The following is an 18,054-nucleotide window of genomic DNA, read 5'->3' as shown; positions in this document are numbered from 1 at the left end:
TGAATTCATTTCAAAGAAGAAATGATTAAATACTTCCTTTACTAGAAAGATAGAATTGAATTACTGCTCCCCAAAATGAAATTATGATCGATGAACTAATTAGCCTCCAAGATTTCCTTATGGAGAGATGAGGAAAGGGATGAAAAATTCACATGCACTACCCAAAAGAATAACTAAGTACTCACTGCAAACGAGCTAAGGGATGTGGGTAATGTTAAAATGAATAATTTGACAATATAAACTGTCATTGGAGGGTCTATCATTAAATTGTCATTAGAACAGCCTCTTGTTATTGAGAAACACTTTTATGAAGAAAATAAATATTGCCAATCACATGGAAAAATAGAATTATCCTTCGTAAATCTCAAGGCACAGTCTCAAGAGAAGTTATTATAGTATTATTTTTAGAAGAAGGGGGCAACTAAAAGCACACTGACTTCTATAACAGCTGTGAGACAAACTCATGTAAAGCCACAGTTTCAGACAGTACTATTTATTCTAGAACAAAAAGCATGCTTAAACTCAACTGTTGGTGAAAAACTATCTCTTTTTTTTTTTTCAACAATTGCAAAATTAGTATTCTTGTCATCAGAGGTCTTATTTAAATAATTTTTTAATTAAAACTACATAGTTATATTATGGAATATAATAGAACTTATTCTATAATTGACTAAGTTTTTCAGAGGGTAATGTAAACTAAAACTAAATCATTAATAGTTAGATTTGGCTGAGAGAAGGTGAGAAACGAAAACAAATCTATCATTCCAAATACCAGTGTGATCAACAGCTCCAGCAATCTTTATCAAGCGTTCTACTTTCCCGAAGATAAAATATAATAAAATATACTTATTAGCTATTTTCATTTTCATACTTAGCATTTTTTGATTCAAAATTAAACCTCAGAAGATTGAAGAAAAGCAATATGCCTCAATGAACCAACTCAAGTCCTTGAGGGTTAGTTGTAACAACTGAAAGAGATTCTATTCAATTGCTTAAAATACAAAATAAGGCCAGCAGGTGGTGTGGTGGTTAAGGCATTGGATTTCCACATGGTTGACCACAATTAGAGTCCCACTGGGTGCATGCAAATGTGCCCAAAATCCCTAGAGGAGAATAAAGGAGAAGAGATTGTGGTGTGGCCATTTCCCTGGGGGTGGGGGGTGGGGGGGATGAGGATTTCATGACTTTCCCTCTTGCTGTCTCTCTTTCTCTCATGAGCACATATCTCCTATGGCAAAATCCTAAAAAAATAAAAGAAAACAAAGAAAAGAAAAAGAAATGCAGAATATTTAGAACCCAAGGTGCAATGGGAAACTTTATAGGCTGATGTAATAACTCCCTAATGCAGAGTCCAAACAATTTATAAATTAGTCAATTCAGTCACCTTCTGCAAAATAGTCATACTGAAGCATCATAGAACCATCATGGAAGTCTTTTTTGCCCTTAATCTTCAAATCTTCATCTCTAAAATATCAGCAAACCCTGATGCCTCCACTTAAAAATTCTATTCCTCATTGATCTACTTCTTTTTTTTTTTTTGGAGAGGTTTTCGCTATAGGGCGTGTGCGCTCGCCAGACAGACAGAGACATAGAGACAGAAAGCGAGAAATCACGCCCCAGGGGGGATGGTCACGCCGCAATCCCTTCTCCTCCATTCTCCTCTCGGGATCCTGGGCACACACGCACACACGCCCGGCGTGAGTTTTAAGCCACCAGGTCCAGGACACGAACTGCGGTCAACTATGTGGGAGTCCAGCAACATAGCCATTATGCTAACTGCTGGTTCCCCATTTATCTACTTCTTTTAATTTCCACAGCAACACTCTGATAGATGCCACTATCATTTTTCTCCTGGTCTAAAGCAATAACTACTACTCCAAAATCTATTCTCTAAACAGAGAGGTTAATTCTTATACTTAAAACCTCCTACGTTTATTTATGTGATATAAACTCCATAATTTGTTGATCATAATTCTGTATGAGCTGGCCCCTTCCCATCTCCTCAGTCATATTTTATACTCCCCCTGCCTTTTGCCTTGTTCTCCATCAAACAACCTCCTTCCGTACAGTGAATACAGTGTGGGAGGATGGTAGGAAATGGAGGAGGATGAGAGGGAGCAAATCAAAGGAAAAAAGAAAAAAGCAAAACATTTAAGGGACAGGAAAATAAAAAATTATTTGTCAATAATAATGGGTATGATAATATTTTTGACTAAACTAATACACAGTGTATTCATGATGAGAAAACCATTTTGTATGTTGCAAAGATATGTAGTGATTGAATGTAAAATAAAAATTAAAATTAAAAAACTAAAAAAAATGTTTAAAAGACTTCGCCTTAATGTCCTCTCTCTGGAAGACTTTTCTCTGTGTTCAGAAGTTAGTTGTTCTCATCAAGGATTAGCTAAAACCTCACCTCTCCAGAAAACTGTCCGTATCTATTATAGTCTCCCAAATAACCTTTAGATTATGCCCTAGCACAGCCTCCATTAGTAATTGTTTATTTGCCTTTCTCTGTTCACTGAAATATGAGCTCCATAACAAAGGTAACATCTCACTCACTCTTTTATTTATTCATTGCACAAATAGTTCAGTCTCCTACTATTTGTCAAGCACTTTTCTAGGCCCAGTGTTAAAACAAGCAAATTTGTACCCTTGAGCTTCTGTTTTACAAGAGGCAAACAGAAAATAAATGTATAATAAAATCTCAATAAGATTTCATAAGAGCAGTGCATAACAATTAAAGCAGGATAAGGGGATAGACAAAGATGGAGGCTGTGGAGGGAGTATGGAGGTAAGGAAGGCAACTTTGAAGAGAGATAACTTTTTTGTTATTGTTTTTCATGATAGAGAGCATGTGAATGTGTATAAGAAAGAAATAGACTAGCACCTTGAAAGGGTTCTTATCACACCACAGACATCCAGCTTATCACTATTTTAGGTACAAATGTGCACCTAGCGTGTTTCAAGTGGACGAGGAATTGGTACTCATGGTCAACTATGCAACTTCCAGTTCAGCAGTTCTGTATGCTGTCAACTGTGCCACCACGACTTTTTTCCCCCAGGTATGGGCACTCACCAGAGAGAGACAGATGGTAAGAGGGAAAGTGAGATGACACCTGGGGGATGACCCTGCTACAATTTCTTCTTTTCCATTCTCTTCCTGAGATTTTGGGCATACATGCATATATGCCCAGTGTGATTTCCAAACAACCAGGTCCAGGACTTAAACTGCAGTCAGCCATGTGAAAGTCCAGCATCTTAAATTCCATGCTATCTGCTAACCCTGCCACCATGACTTTTGAGTAGAAACTGAATGAAGTGAGAGAGAAAACCAAGGAACCATCTAGAGAAGGATAAAATTCCTGAGCAGGCCTATGCACTCAAGGAGGAGGGAAAAGGCAAGTTGTAACTGTCTTAGGTATCCTATTCACAGCTCACCAAGGTCTCACACAGGGTCTATCATAGTTGGCAATATTTGTGGTATTCAACAAATATTTATTCATTGAATGAATAATTAAGTATTCCATAAAGATTTATTGAATAAATGAGGCATTTTAGATATGATTTCTAGTGTTGGTTATCAGAAGTGTATGTGTAGGAGGGGTAGGGAGGTGTGAGGAAAGAAAGTGGGTCTCATTTTGGTTCTTGTGGGTATAGTCATCACTCAAGATTTCCACCTCCTTCCTAGAACAGCCAAAATGATCAAGTCTCTGATGTGTTAACCAGGATCTGGAGAGTGTCACTCTTTCACATCCCCAGCGCCATCAGAACATCTACTCCAGAGAGGACGGGCCAGATTGTAGGGTGAGAGGCAAGAAGACAGAGTGGCAGAGAGACAGCAGTTCATCTCCTCTCACACTCCAGCAAAGACAGGCCAGGTTTCAGGGTGAGCAGCAGGGATACGGAGCTTCTGAGAGACCACAGTTTATCTTTCCCTGCCAGTGACTTTTGGAGTACCTGGTACCCTTTGAGACCTCATATTTTTCTGGTACACACAATGTGCTATCTCTTTCTATAGCTACATCCTCCAGCTTAGCCCTAGGTGCACCTGGATCTGAGAATTTGGGGTGAAACCAAACACTTCAAGCTGGCTATATACATCAATCTCTGATTGGAACATGAGGCCCTCGTGGAAGAACACACCAGAAAAGTAGAGTATGTCTTTCCCCTTGACATTAAAGAACCAGAAAAGTCAAGTTTTCAATGAAACAGTCAATATTACAAGGACATGATAAAAATACAAAACATCGTTAGAGAACAGTACAAGCAATCTACTAAGATTGAATCAAGAGGACTCAAAATAGACCCATCATAACAATGAGAGTATGAATTAGTAATAAATAGCCTCTAGCAAGTGAAAGCCCTGGCCCTGATAGCTTCACTTTTGAATTCTACAAAAATTTTAAAGAAGAGTTAACCCCCATTCTATTCAAGGTATGTTTAAAGATCCATAGGAAGGAATCCTCCCAAATTCATTTTATGAAGCCTTTATCACCATCATCCCCAAAACAGACAAGGACATCACAAGGAAGGAAAACACAGACCAGTATCTCTGATTAATATATGTGCAAAAATTCTCAACAAGATACTAGCAAATCATATCAAACAACAACCCCTATCTGTCACCATTAACAAAAACGAAATCAAAGTGGATCAAAGATCTAAAGCTAAGACCACAAACTACAAAACTACTGGTGAAAAACACTGGGGAAACTCTAGGAAACATTGGGGTAGGCAAAGACTTCTTAAGCAAGACCCCCAAAGCACAGACAATAATCCCCCAAATAGACAGGTGGGATTACATCAGATTAAGGAGTTTCTGCACAGCGAAGGACACTGTAACTAGTGTGAATTGACAACCCTCAGAATGGGAGAGAATTTTTGTTAACTGTGCCTCAGATAAGGGACTGATAACCAGAATACACAGGGAACTCAAGCAGCTTACCTGAAAGAAAATAATTAACCCAAATAAAAGATGGAAAAGTGAGCTGAATAAACAATGCTCTAAGGAAGACATACAAACAGACAAAAAGCATATTTAAAAATACCCAACATTTCTCATTGTAAGGGAGATACAGATCAAAACTACAATGAGATACCACCTAATCCCAGTCAGAATGGTGAAGGTTATAAAAACAAATAAGGATAAGTGCTGGAGAGGATGTGGTGAAAGGGAAACACTCGTACACTGTTGGTGGGAATCTAAACTGGTCTAGTCACTGTGGTGTAAATCATGCTGGGTAAATTTTCTTCACAATCTAAATAATGTATAGTGATTTAATGTATGAATAATAACAAGAAATTTTTTAAAACCTCCAATAATATATTTTTGAGAGGTTTATGCTATAGGATGCATGTGCTCACCAGAAAGACAGAGAGAGTGAGACAGAGAGACCGAAAGCGAGAAATCACCCCCCGGGGGAATGGCCACACCATAATTCTTTCTCCTCCACTTTCCTCTCAGGATCTTGGGCACACACACACACACGTGCCCAGTGTGAGTTTAAGCCACTTTGTCCGGGACTCAAACCATGGTTGACTACATGGGAGTCCAGTGATGTAACCATTACACCACCTGCTGGTCCCTCCAAAATATTTTATTATTCAATTTATACAGTTACTATTCAGATTAATCAGAGATCAGCATTAAAAAGAAGTTATACTAAATTAGAATGGGCACCTAATTTATTATAATTGGTGTCTTTATAAAAAGGGAAATAATCTCTCAACATTCTTCAAAAAATGTTCCCTATGTTTTGTTATTTTTTAGTTTTTGCAGAATTTGTGAATTTTTTGTTGTTCTCACACATTAATAATAAACTAGGTATAGAATTTTTCTTTAACAATATTTCCATGCTGAAAGTTCATAGATAGTTCTACATGGTTTTCTGGCATCTGGGTTTGCACAAAAGTTTGCTCCTAATCTCATATTTTTTTCATTGTCCATAACCGCTTCCTTATGAGTAGATACTCATGGAAATTTTTTTTTTAGCAGTGACAGAAAATTTTGTGGAGATTGATCCAGTAGTATGTCTTACTTATTAATTTTCTCTGCTATTCAGTTTTATTTTAGACTCATGAGTTTTTCAGCTTGAAAGTGTTTTCTTCTCTTCTATCTTTGGGTAATTCTTCTCTTCAATATTTTCTCTCATCCTGGGATTTCTATTATAGATGGTATCTTATCTCTAATTAATGCTTTTCCTCATATTTTTTCACCTGTTCTTTTTTCTCTTAGAAGAATATCCAGATTGTGCTCTAAGTCTTTAAAATTGTTATTTGCAATATGCAATGCATTTACTTTTTAAAGTATTTGTTATTAATTTTAAAATCTCAATCTTTTGATGTCATGATCAACTTATCATGAGATAAGTTGGTCTTTTGGTCTCATGATCAACTTATCCACTTTAGTTCCCATTTTGATCATATTAAAGTTAGTTTTGCTTTGTATGGCTTTTGACTCTGTATTGCTGATACATAGTCTTTTCTTTCTTTTCTTTCCTCATTATTTTTTTTAATTGGCTGTGGACTTGTTATGTGTCTCTAAAATTAGTTTTGTTAAAAAAAATAGAGCAGGTTCTTATTTTGCACTAATCAACAATTCAGACCAAACCAGAATAGAGTCACTCATGCTAAATGAAATAATCAAACTGAACTTTAAAATGAGCCATTTTCAAAAAAAAAAAAAGCAGATTCACAGTAACAATCAAAGGATCCTGGTTTACCTAAAGCAGCTAGATATAGAAGACCCCTGTTTTAACCCTAAAAGGAAAATAACTTTGAAATGACCGACAATGTTTCTGATACCTGGTTTTGCATCTTCAACCCTTATCTGCCTACACAGCTCACCTTTTCTACTCAGTTCATTGGTCTTCCCTCTATCTTATAGGAGGAATGCTGCCTAATTCATGAATTGCTAATAAGAGCCAATTAGATCTTTGAATCTCCATTTCTTAAAATTTTGCATAACAGTCTCTGGTCTGGTCCTATCTGAACTATACTGCTTTTATTCTCTTTAGAGTGGTCTACAATGAGATGTGTGTATCTTGCCTTATAACCTGAAAAGAGTTCACAGCACTTTTGTTCTCTACTTGTTAAACTTACAGCAAGCAGCACGTTTCAGTTTACCTAACATAATTTTACCTCTCCTGCGAGTTGTGGTAGAAATGAGCCAGCTTACTTCCTCCTTGGAGTCCCAGTGGAAAATAAATTTTCCAACTGTACACTCCAGGAACACTTCCCGTGACATATAAATAGCCCAGAGCCCAGACACTTCCTGTGTAACACTGTTAAATTCCGTTGACACCTTTCCATCCCACAAAAACATCTCAAGATGTTACTAAATCTCTACACCTCTAATTTGGTGTAGCTAGTATCGTTGCTGATAATTCTGTGTTTAGAGACTTTGAGTCGTATGTCCCTATGCACAGGCTTATTGGAAGTAAAAGAGGACACAAATTCACAGTGATTGGTGTGAATAGACAGCCCTCAGAATGGGAAAATATTTTTGTAAATTATGCGTCAGATAAGGGACTGATAACCAGAATTCACAAGGAACTCAAGCAGCTGTTCCAGAAAAAGACAACCAATCCTATTAAAAGATGAGAGAATGAGTTGAAAAAAACACTCTCTAAAGATGACATATGAATAGCTAAAAGGCATATGAAAAAATGCTCAACATCCCTCATTGTAAGAGAAATGCAGATCAAAACAGCGATGAGATATCACCTAACCCCAATCAGAATGTTTAAGATTAAAAAAACAAAAAATGGCAAGTGCTGGTGGGGGTGTGGTGAAAAGGGAACTCTCTTACTCTGCTGGTGGGAATGTAAATTAGTCCAACCACTGTGGAGAACAATTTGGAGATTCCTCAAAAATCTGCAAATAGAACTACCATATAATCCAGCAATCTCACTCCTTGGTATCTACCCAAAGGACAGAAGAATACTTAATTGGAAAAGTGCTTGAACATCGATGTTTATTGCGGCACTATTCACAATTGCTAAGTCATGGAAACAACCCAAATGCCCATGAACTGATGAGTGATTAGAAAAACTATGGCACATATATTTAATGGAATACTATTCATCCATAAAAAACAGCAAAACCCTGACTTTTGACAGGAAGTGGATGAATGTGGAAGACTTACTGCTGAGTGAAGCAAGCCGTGCTATGAAGGAGAGGCATTGTATGTCCCCACTTAATATATACCGAGTGTCTGCACTCTGTGACTGAAACTAATTGTCTAAAGGATATAGAAACACAGTATATAGATGTAAATACCAGTTATAGTATGTGTGAAAGAGGAGGGTCTGAGAAAGGACATTTGGGGGAAGGACTGAGAGGCAAAGCATTAATGGCACAAAGAGGTGTGGTATTATCTGTTGAAGATATTTCATAGTTTTATCAACAGTATTAGGGAGAAATGTTCACCTGTTGAAATATCATTTTTGTAAGAAATAATAATGTGATTGAATGTATGGAAGAAAATGAAATGAAAAAAAAAAAAAGAGGACACAAATTTACCCAAGATCCCAAAAGTTATGGTGAAATCATGTATATATGATGCAAAGATACAAATTCTTCAAAATAACCACCTGAAAATAGAGTTTCTCTCTGACGTTGTATTAGAGTAGTCTTGGGAGACAGAACCATAGGATATGTATAAATATATAAAAGGCGATTTATTGACGCAATCAGCTGAGAAGTGCTCCAACAGGTTGTCTGCCAAACCCTGGAATTGTAGCAGCATTGCTCAGTTCAAGTCCTAGAGCCCCAGAGGCAGGGAAGCCAAGGATATAACTTACAGTCTGATGCTAAAAGCCCCAGAACTGGGGACACTACTAGTATAAGTGGTGTAAATCATGGAGTCCAAAGACAATCAAATTTTGATGTATGAGGCAACAAAAAATGTCTATCTTGTGTTGTCTCACAAGAGACCCATTCACCTTGAAGATTTATTCTTCCCAGGCTCTTGGTTGATGGACTCATACTCACCTGCATTGAGGGTGGATCTTCCACATTGATCCTACTGGACTCCCAGGTTTATTCCTTCTAGAATCAACCCCATGGACATACGCAACATAATGCTTTTACTAAGTATACCTTAATCCATTCAAGCTGACTCTCAAAACTAACCATCGGGGACATTATTTCATGTAAGCTAATTTATGGTAATATTTATTAAATAAATTGCATGATATTAAAACATAGAATATTTTCTCTCAGTAAATCATCCACAAGTTTTAATTCAGGCCTGGCTCTATGATATGTTGGTTAAAGCTGCCAGATTGCACATGGCTGAACATGTAGGTAAGTCTTGTCTCAGCTGCTTGAGAAACACTCCAGGCATATGTGACTGTGTGCCCAATTTCTAAAGGAAGAAGAGATAAAGGAGAAGGAATCGTGGTTTGATCATTCTCTATGGATGGGGAAGGAGGGTGCTTTCTTCTTTCTCTCTCTCTCTCTCTCTCTCAGGTGCACATGCCCTCAAGCAAAAAAAAATTTAAATAAAATTTTTTTAAAAACCCTGTAATTAAAATATTCAATTTTAGGGGCCAATATGTGGCATAGTAGGTAAGGTACTGGATTCCCACATGGCTGACCAAGGTTTAAGTCCCAGACCTGGTGACTTGCTTTCTCACTTTCCCTTTCCCTCTCTCTTTCAATCTCTGAGTACATAGCAAACTTTCAAATATAATAATAATAAATAAAATTAATGAATAATTTTTAAATATTCCATTTTAGAAATGAAGACATTCAGTTCTAAAGGATATCAGTCACTTGTCTAAGATGAATCAATCACAGAGGTAGTTAAGTTCTAGAGACTAGGTTTCCTGCTTCCTATTCCAAGTCTTATTTTCTTTATTCTTTACTGTGTGACGTGTTGAAAAAATTTTACATGTCACTGTATAATATCATACAACATACTATTTTTTTTCTTATGGTGTCAAGTAGTGGTTGTGATAAAATATATGTATCTTATTCAGTCACGAGTGCACCATAAACCTACTGGAGAATCATAAGGGCCATTTGGGAGCTAGAGGTATCTGCTAGGGACCAAATGTTGGTCATTGTCACCTATTCAAGGGATAGGAAAGTTTGAAACATGTCACAGCTCAAAACTCCTGACATAGGTTGTTGGGAAGGAAGGGATAAACTAGTGCTACTCATCTTCTAGGTTGTCAAGTTGACAATCAGTACTGTGATTCATCTCGTAGCCCTGCTAGCTTCGCTCCACCATGCAATAGATAAATGTAATCCAAGTGACAGTGTTCAAATCAGAACTGATTTGATTGTTCACTTGTGATAGATACCAGAAGCCTAAGGACTCTTTGCCATCTCTTTAAATGGGGAAACTTAGAGGTGATAAAAATCCTTTGTTTGTAATGTTCATTTTTATTATTCTGAAGATATGCCCATGTGTTTATATATATATTCCAAATATGTGCATACACACATACATATATATATGTGTGTATCATATATATTTAGCAAATATTTCTTCAAATTTCAGATAAAAATAGATATGCTGCCTTGTACAGAAGTGTGCAAATTATCATTAGGGCCTACTAGTATTACTTTCATAGTATATCTATAGTGTGCCACTTCTCAGAGAAGAGCCAAATTTTCTAGGGAAATTTATTAAATTATGAAATTTTATCTGTATTTGGCAGCTAGAACTTTTGAACTCTTTAGAGTTAATTTAAGCTCCAAAAAATTAAAATTGCCAAAATGTTTGTAAACAGAAAACACATGACCTGTAGATTAGTAAAAACAGCACAATTCACTTATAAAGTATTGAGCTAGTGCAAAAACAATTGCAGTTTTGTACTGTTGATATTTGCTGTTTGATGTTGGATACATTCTTAAATAAGTGTGGTTGCATTATCTATCATTTTAATGTGCATTTCTCCCTTTATGTTTTTTGCTAATGAGTTATTACTTGCTGCTTACTTTATGTATATTTTAGACTATGAAAATGATGTTAGACAAAAAACCAAATTTGAGTGATTTTATTATTCAAGTTAAAAATGGGTCATAAAGCAGCAGAGACAGTTCATATCAACCACATATTTGGCCCCGGAACTGTTAACGAACATATAGTGCAGTGGTCATTCAAGAAGTTCTTAGGACTATGTGAGAAGTGGCTGAAGAGTTCAATGTCGACCATTCTGTGTTTGTTCAGGATGTGAAACAAACAGGAAAGGTGAAAATGCTCAATGAGTGGTGCCTTATGAGCTGACTGGAAATAAAATAAATTTAAAAATCATCACTTTGAAGTGTCTTTTCTTATTCTGCTCACCAACAATGAACCATTTCTTGATTGGATTGCAATGTGTGACAAAAAGTGGATTTTAAACAGTAACTGGTGATGAGCAGTAACTGGCAATTGGACTGAGAAGAAGCTCCAAAGCAGACCAGCAGATTGTGCAATTGTTATGTCACTGGACTCCCATGTAGTCCATCGCAGTTCAAGTCCGGGACCCGGTGACTTAAAATTCACTTCAGGGACCAGCAGTTAGTATAACGGCTATGTCGCTGGATTCCCATGTAGTCAACTGTGATTCGAGTCCTGGACCCGGTGGCTTAAACTCACGCTGGGCGCGTGTGCATGCGTGCCCAAGATCCCGAGAGGAGAATGGAGAAGAAGGGATTGTGGTGTGGCCATCCCCTCTGGGGGGTGATTTCTCGTTTTCTGTCTCTCTGTCTGTCTGGCGAGCACATGCCCCCTATAGCAAAAAAAAAAAAAAAATTTACTTCTGTCATGTGTGCATGCATGCCCAAGATCCCAAGAAGAGAATGGAGGAAAAGGAAGAGCAGTATGGCCAACCCCTTTTCTGTCTCTCTGTCTCTCTGACAAGTGTACACGCCCAATAGCAAAAAGCGTTCTGAAGGAGATGAAGAAGAAAAAGAAGGAGGAGGAGGAGGAGGAAGAAGAAGAAGAAGAAAAGAGAAGGAGGAGGAGGAAGAGGAAGAAGAAGAAAACTCCAAAGCACTTCTCAAGGCCTAACTTGCACCAAAAAATGTCATGATCATTGTTTGCTGAGGTCTGGTCCACTACAGCTTTCTGAATCCCAACAAAATTATTTCATCTGAGAAGTGTGATCAGCAAATCACTGAGAAGCACTGAAGACTGCAACACCCAGCATTGGTCAACAGAAAGGGCACAATTCTCCAAGACAATGATTGCATGTGGGAAATAGCAATGAGACTTTCATTCATTAAATGCACACATGTGCATACAAAACTCAAGCCTGCGCCATATCAATATTCATGGAATTAAAGCAGATGAAAGCCAAGACTGAGAAAAAATAAAAATAAACTTAAGCTTTTATACTCATCAAATCTACCATTTAAAATGATAATAAAATAATGACAAAGAATTAACTACACACAGTTCCTTACCCAAGAATTATTATGGAATATATTTCTATAAAAATAATAATATCAATAATATAATGATGACATTAAATGCAGAAGGAAAAGCAGGATAAACAAGCAAAGAAATTAGGAAGAATTTTGACAAATATTCATAAGCATTGATAACAGCAATAATGATGAAATATAATAGATCATGTTTGAGTTTGAAAATCAATGAATTCATAGAATTTGTGGAAAAAGATTTGAATATATATCATCCTTTACTCTCAACCCCTATTTTTTTGTTGTTGTTAGTTTGTTCTTTTTTACTTTTTTTATTTTTTCATTTCATTTTATTTTATACATTCAATCACATTATTATTTGGCTTACAAAATGGATATTTCAACAGGTGAACATTTCTCCAAAGTTCATTTTATAATACTTCAAAATATCTTCAGCAGAGAATACCACATTTCTTTGTGCCATTAATGCTTTGCCTCCCTATTTTTCTTCTAAATGTCCTTCCTCAGACCCTCCTCTTTCACACACACTGTATCTGGTATTTACATCTATATACTGTGTTTCTATATCCTTTGGTCAATTAGTTTCAGTCATAGAGTGCAGACACATGGTATATATTAAGTGAGGCCATACAATGCCTCTCCTTCATAGCCTGGTTTGCTTCACTCAGCAGTAAATCTTCTATATTCATAATAATGTTTTCTTTTTCCTAAGCTTTATTTTTCAGGTACTGATATAATTTTCTTTTGATTAGTATTGGTATTAGTTTTAGACTAATTTTGATCAATCTGGTTATTTTTTTCCATTCTTTTACTTGTAATTTTTCTGGTTTTTATTCTTTAGGTGCCTCATATAATAACATGTAGTAAGATTTTGCTTTTTTTAATCCAATGCAAGTAGTTTTTTTTTAAAGATAAGTTATTACATTTATACTTAATGTAATTAATATGTGAAATCCATTCTACTATCTTATTTTGTACTATTTTTTCTTCTTTTCACTAATTATGCTTCTTTTGTTTCTCATTTTCCATTTCCTTTGAGATTAATTTCTTTTTCTATTCTCTCTTTTGTCTCTTTTGGATGTTATACAAGCTGCTTCTATTCTTTTTTTAATGTGTAAACTTAACCATCAATAATGCTTTTCTTCTTGAATAATGTTAAGACCCTTAGAATACTGGATTCCAATCTTCTACATTCTGTCTTCCCTATTATTGTCCAATATTTACATCTTATGTCCATAATATTCTATTTAGATAATATTGTCTTATTCCATTAATATTTATTTAGTTACTGATATTTTAACCAATTTATTTTTTCTCTACTCTTTCTTTGCTCTCACATTTTTAAAAAAAAAATTATTTATGGGGAACCAGCAGTTAGCATAATGGCTATGTCGCTGGACTCCCACGTAGTCGACCATGGTTCGCGTCCCGGACCCAGTGACTTAAAACTCACGCCGGGCGCATGTGTGTGCGTGCCCAAGATCCCGAGAGGAGAATGGAGGAGAAGGGATTGCAACATGACCATCCCCCCTGGGGGGTGATTTCTCGCTTTCTGTCTCTATGTTTCTGTCTGTCTGGCGAGCACACGTGCCCTATAGTGAAAACCTCTCAAAAAAAAAAAAAAGACTAAAAAAATTATTTATGTAATTGTATTTATTAATGTCATTAGTATCACATGCACTCACCAGAGAGAGAGAGAGAGATGCAGACAGAAAGAAAAAGTGGAGAAACCGAACTGCCAGTCCAGGACTCAAACCACAGTCAACCATGAGGGAGTCCAGTGCACCAACAATCACACCACCGGCTGTTCCAATTCTCAGGTCTTTTTCCTGGTTCTCTTTCTTTTTTATATCAATGTCTGTTAATGTGGGTTGTTTGATGATAAACTCTTAGTTCTTTATTTGCTGAGAATGTATTTAACCCCTGTTATTTGAATATATTGAAAAGGTAAATAGTTAAACATTTATATTGTGTTCCCTATAATGTTGATGAGTTATATTATGTTTTTTCTGTTCTTTAGTGGGTACTCCTAAAGTTGACAGGATCACAGCATTGTAGGTAATTAATTTAGATGTACCTGAGATGAATAAACAAACTTCTATACTCATATACTCAATTAAAAATTAATTATACTACTGTTAAAAAATAACAGAATAAGACCAGCTAGTGGCACAGTAGTTAAGGTAGCTGGATTCCACACAGACACCTGCATGATTGGAGCTCCAGATCAGGCAGCTTTAAAGACATGCCAGATGCATGTGCATGGGTACCCAAAATCCTGAAAGGAAAAGAAATAGAGAAGGGATTGTAGAGTGACTGGCCCCATTAAGGTGCTTTCTCATTTGCTCAGTTTCTGTCTTTCTCTCTCTGGTGAGCACATGCATCCTCTGGCAATTTTTTAAAAATTAATTAAATAAATATACTTGTATTAAAATTGATTAATGTTGGAGGCTGGTAGGTGGCATGGTGGTAAAGACTGGATTTCCACACAGCTGACCATGATTTGAGTACTGGACCTAGCAGCTTGCTTTTTCATTTCTCTCTCTCTGTGTCTCTGTTCAAATTAATAATAATGATGATGATGAATAAAATTAAATAAAAATATTTTTTAAATCGATTAATGTTGAGTGGTACTTACAGTATTACATATTTTACTTACTTATTTTAGATAGTGCTACCTATCATTATGCATGTATTGACAAGTGATGACTATTGGGATACATGACAGAAAAGGAGAGAAATAGGAGCCTTGAGAAGGAAAAGGAAATTGGAAAGGGAGGGAGATGGCCTTCAGCTATGTTTATATGTTCTATATCTTTACAGAAACAAAAAGGTCTGAAGTCAAATATTAGCACTTTTCAGATCTGGTTGTTCAGTAAGTGGACAAATTTTAATATTTTCTGTCTCTCTCTGCATGTTTTAATAATTATGCTTACATACATAAATACAAATAGCACTATTGTATTGAAATCTATGATAGGCAGATTTCTAACACAGTTTAAATCTTTTATTTATTTATTTTTTTGAGAGGTTTTTTCTATAGGGCGCATGCACTTGACAAAAAACAGAGACAGAAAGCGAGAAATCTCCCCTGCATGGGAGATAGCCACACCACAATCCCTTCTCCTCCATTCTCCTCTCGGGATCTTGGGCATGCAAGCACATGCACCCGGCATGAGTTTAAGCCACCAGGTCTGGGACTCAAACTGCGGTCGGCTACATGGGAGTCCAATGACATAGCCATTACACCAACTGCTGGTCCCTACAATTTTAAGTCTTGATAAATGCTTATGAAGATACTAGGACATGTCTGGCTGTCATTACCTCCAATATGTTTGCCATAGCTGCTGGTTACTACACTATGTACTTGGATAATCATTCTAAATGTGCATTCTGTCTAGTGGTCTCTCCACAGACTCCACCCTCCATGACCTATGGTTTCTACCTAATTTCCCAGACCACCCCATTTTGTACCATAATCCCTACAATTCCTCAGCCACAGAAAGCCTAAAATTCACAGATTATACTCCAATTCTAACTGCATATTCTTGCAAGGCCTGTGGCTTCCACCTTAGGGTCCATGTCTGTCATTATAATCTCTCCTTTGTTCACTGATCTTCTAACTGAATCAAAATTCTGCTTGATCACCCTCTTTGTCTCCCCTGGACCTGTTCCCAGATGGATGAATGTGAATGGAAAGAAACCAACAACCATGCTGAGGAGTTTCTCTTTAAAATTCACAACTTGAACTTTAAAGGAACCCTTATTGTTGCTCAACGAGCTATTTGTTTCTTTGTTGTATTTTCTCTCTCAATTTCTTAAACAATGAGTGGATAGCATCTCTTCCTTCCTTAAACTTCTATCACCTCCTCTGCCTCTGCAAACAGCTAATACTCTTTAATTCTATTTATCTGAAAAATCAATTAATAAAAGCAGTTAGAGTAGAACTTCTACATATTCCCAGCATTATATCTGCCAATCTTCCAGCATCTGCACCCACTTTCTCTACCATCTCCCATCCCATCCATTACTATAAAGTGTCTCTGCTCTTATCTACAATTCCTTTCCTCCATTGATTCCATCATCTCTCATCTATACAAGTTTATTCTTGATCAGTTATTTCCCTCCTTTATAACATCAGTTTTCTTCTCCCATATTGATTCATTTTCATCAGCATGAAACATACTGTACCTTCTCCAATTAAAAATTAAAGAAAAAAAAAGAAACAACCTTACGCTCACATTTCCCTTAAAATATCATTTCTTGGGACCGGCAGGTAGCTTGGTAGTAAAGGTGCTGGATTCTCACCATGGCCAACCATGGTTTGAGTCCCAGATCTGGAGGCTTGCTTTCTCACTTTCTCTCTCTCTCTCTCTCTTTCTCTTTGTCTCTCTCTGTCAAATTTAAAAATATTAATAATAATAAATTAAATTAAATAGTTTTTTAAAATACCACTTTATTTCTCTACTCCTCTTTTTTTGGGAGATATTTTTTTGCTATAGGGTGCATGTACTCACCAGAAAGACAGGGACAGAGAGACAGAAAGCGAGGAATCACCCCCCTCCCCGCAGGATGGATGGCCACGCCACAATCCCTTCTCTACCATTTTCCTCTCCGAATCTTGGGCACACATACCCGGTGCGAGTTTAAGGGTCCAGGACTTGAACCGCGGTCGACTACATGGGAGTCCAACAACATAGCCATTACTCCAACTGCTGGTCCCTCTACTCCTCTTTATAGCAAAACTTTTTGAGTTTTATGTATCTAGCTATATAGCTTTCCTGCTTTCCTTTTCCCATACTCTGATAAACCACTATTAATCAGTCTTTCATCCCTACCCCTATGCAAACAGCTTTTGTCAAGTTTGTAATTAGTCTTTACATTGTTAAACCTAAAAGACAATCTTTCTACTTTATATTATAGGGCTTAGTAGCATTTGAGGGACCTGATCACTCTCTACCTGTGAAATGCTTTCTTCTCTAGACTTTCTGAGTTCCTCTCTCTCTTGATTCTCCTCCTTCCACACTAGGAAATTTATTTTACCCTCCTTTACCTCTACCTTTTCTCCTGTAAACATTAGAATATCTCAGGGCTCAGTCTTTGAAGTTCTTTTCTTTTTTTTTTTTTTTTTGAGGTTTTCGCTACAGGGCGCGTGCGCTCGCCAGACAGAGAGAGACATAGAGACAGAAAGTGAGAAATCACCCCCCAGAGGGGATGTTCACACCACAATCCCTTCTCCTCCATTCTCCTCTCAGAATCTTGGGCACGCACGCACACGTGCCTGGCGTGAGTTTTAAGCCACCGGGTCCGGGACGCGAACCATGGTCGACTACGTGGGAATCCAGCGACATAGCCATTACGCTAACTGCTGGTTCCCAAAGTTCTTTTCTTATATATCTTCAGTAATTCTTTTCTTGATCTCATCCAGTATCAAGGAGAAAGGTAATCCACCTGCTGAGAACTCCAAAAATTTTATCTCATAACACCAGCCTACTCCACAGTGTCATGTGAATGACTGATAGTCATCACAGAATATTAGGTACTAAACAGAACTTACCCTCTCCACAACTCCACAAACCTGAATCCCTCATAGTATTCCCCCTGCTCCGTAGAGGGCAAGTCCATTCTGTCAGTGGCCCAGGCTACCATCTTATTATTATTATTATT

The sequence above is a fragment of the Tupaia chinensis genome, unplaced genomic scaffold (genome assembly GCF_000334495.1).
Source record: "Tupaia chinensis unplaced genomic scaffold, TupChi_1.0 Scaffold000147_1, whole genome shotgun sequence".
NCBI classification, from domain to species: domain Eukaryota; kingdom Metazoa; phylum Chordata; class Mammalia; order Scandentia; family Tupaiidae; genus Tupaia; species Tupaia belangeri.
This window is presented reverse-complemented; position numbering follows the sequence as displayed.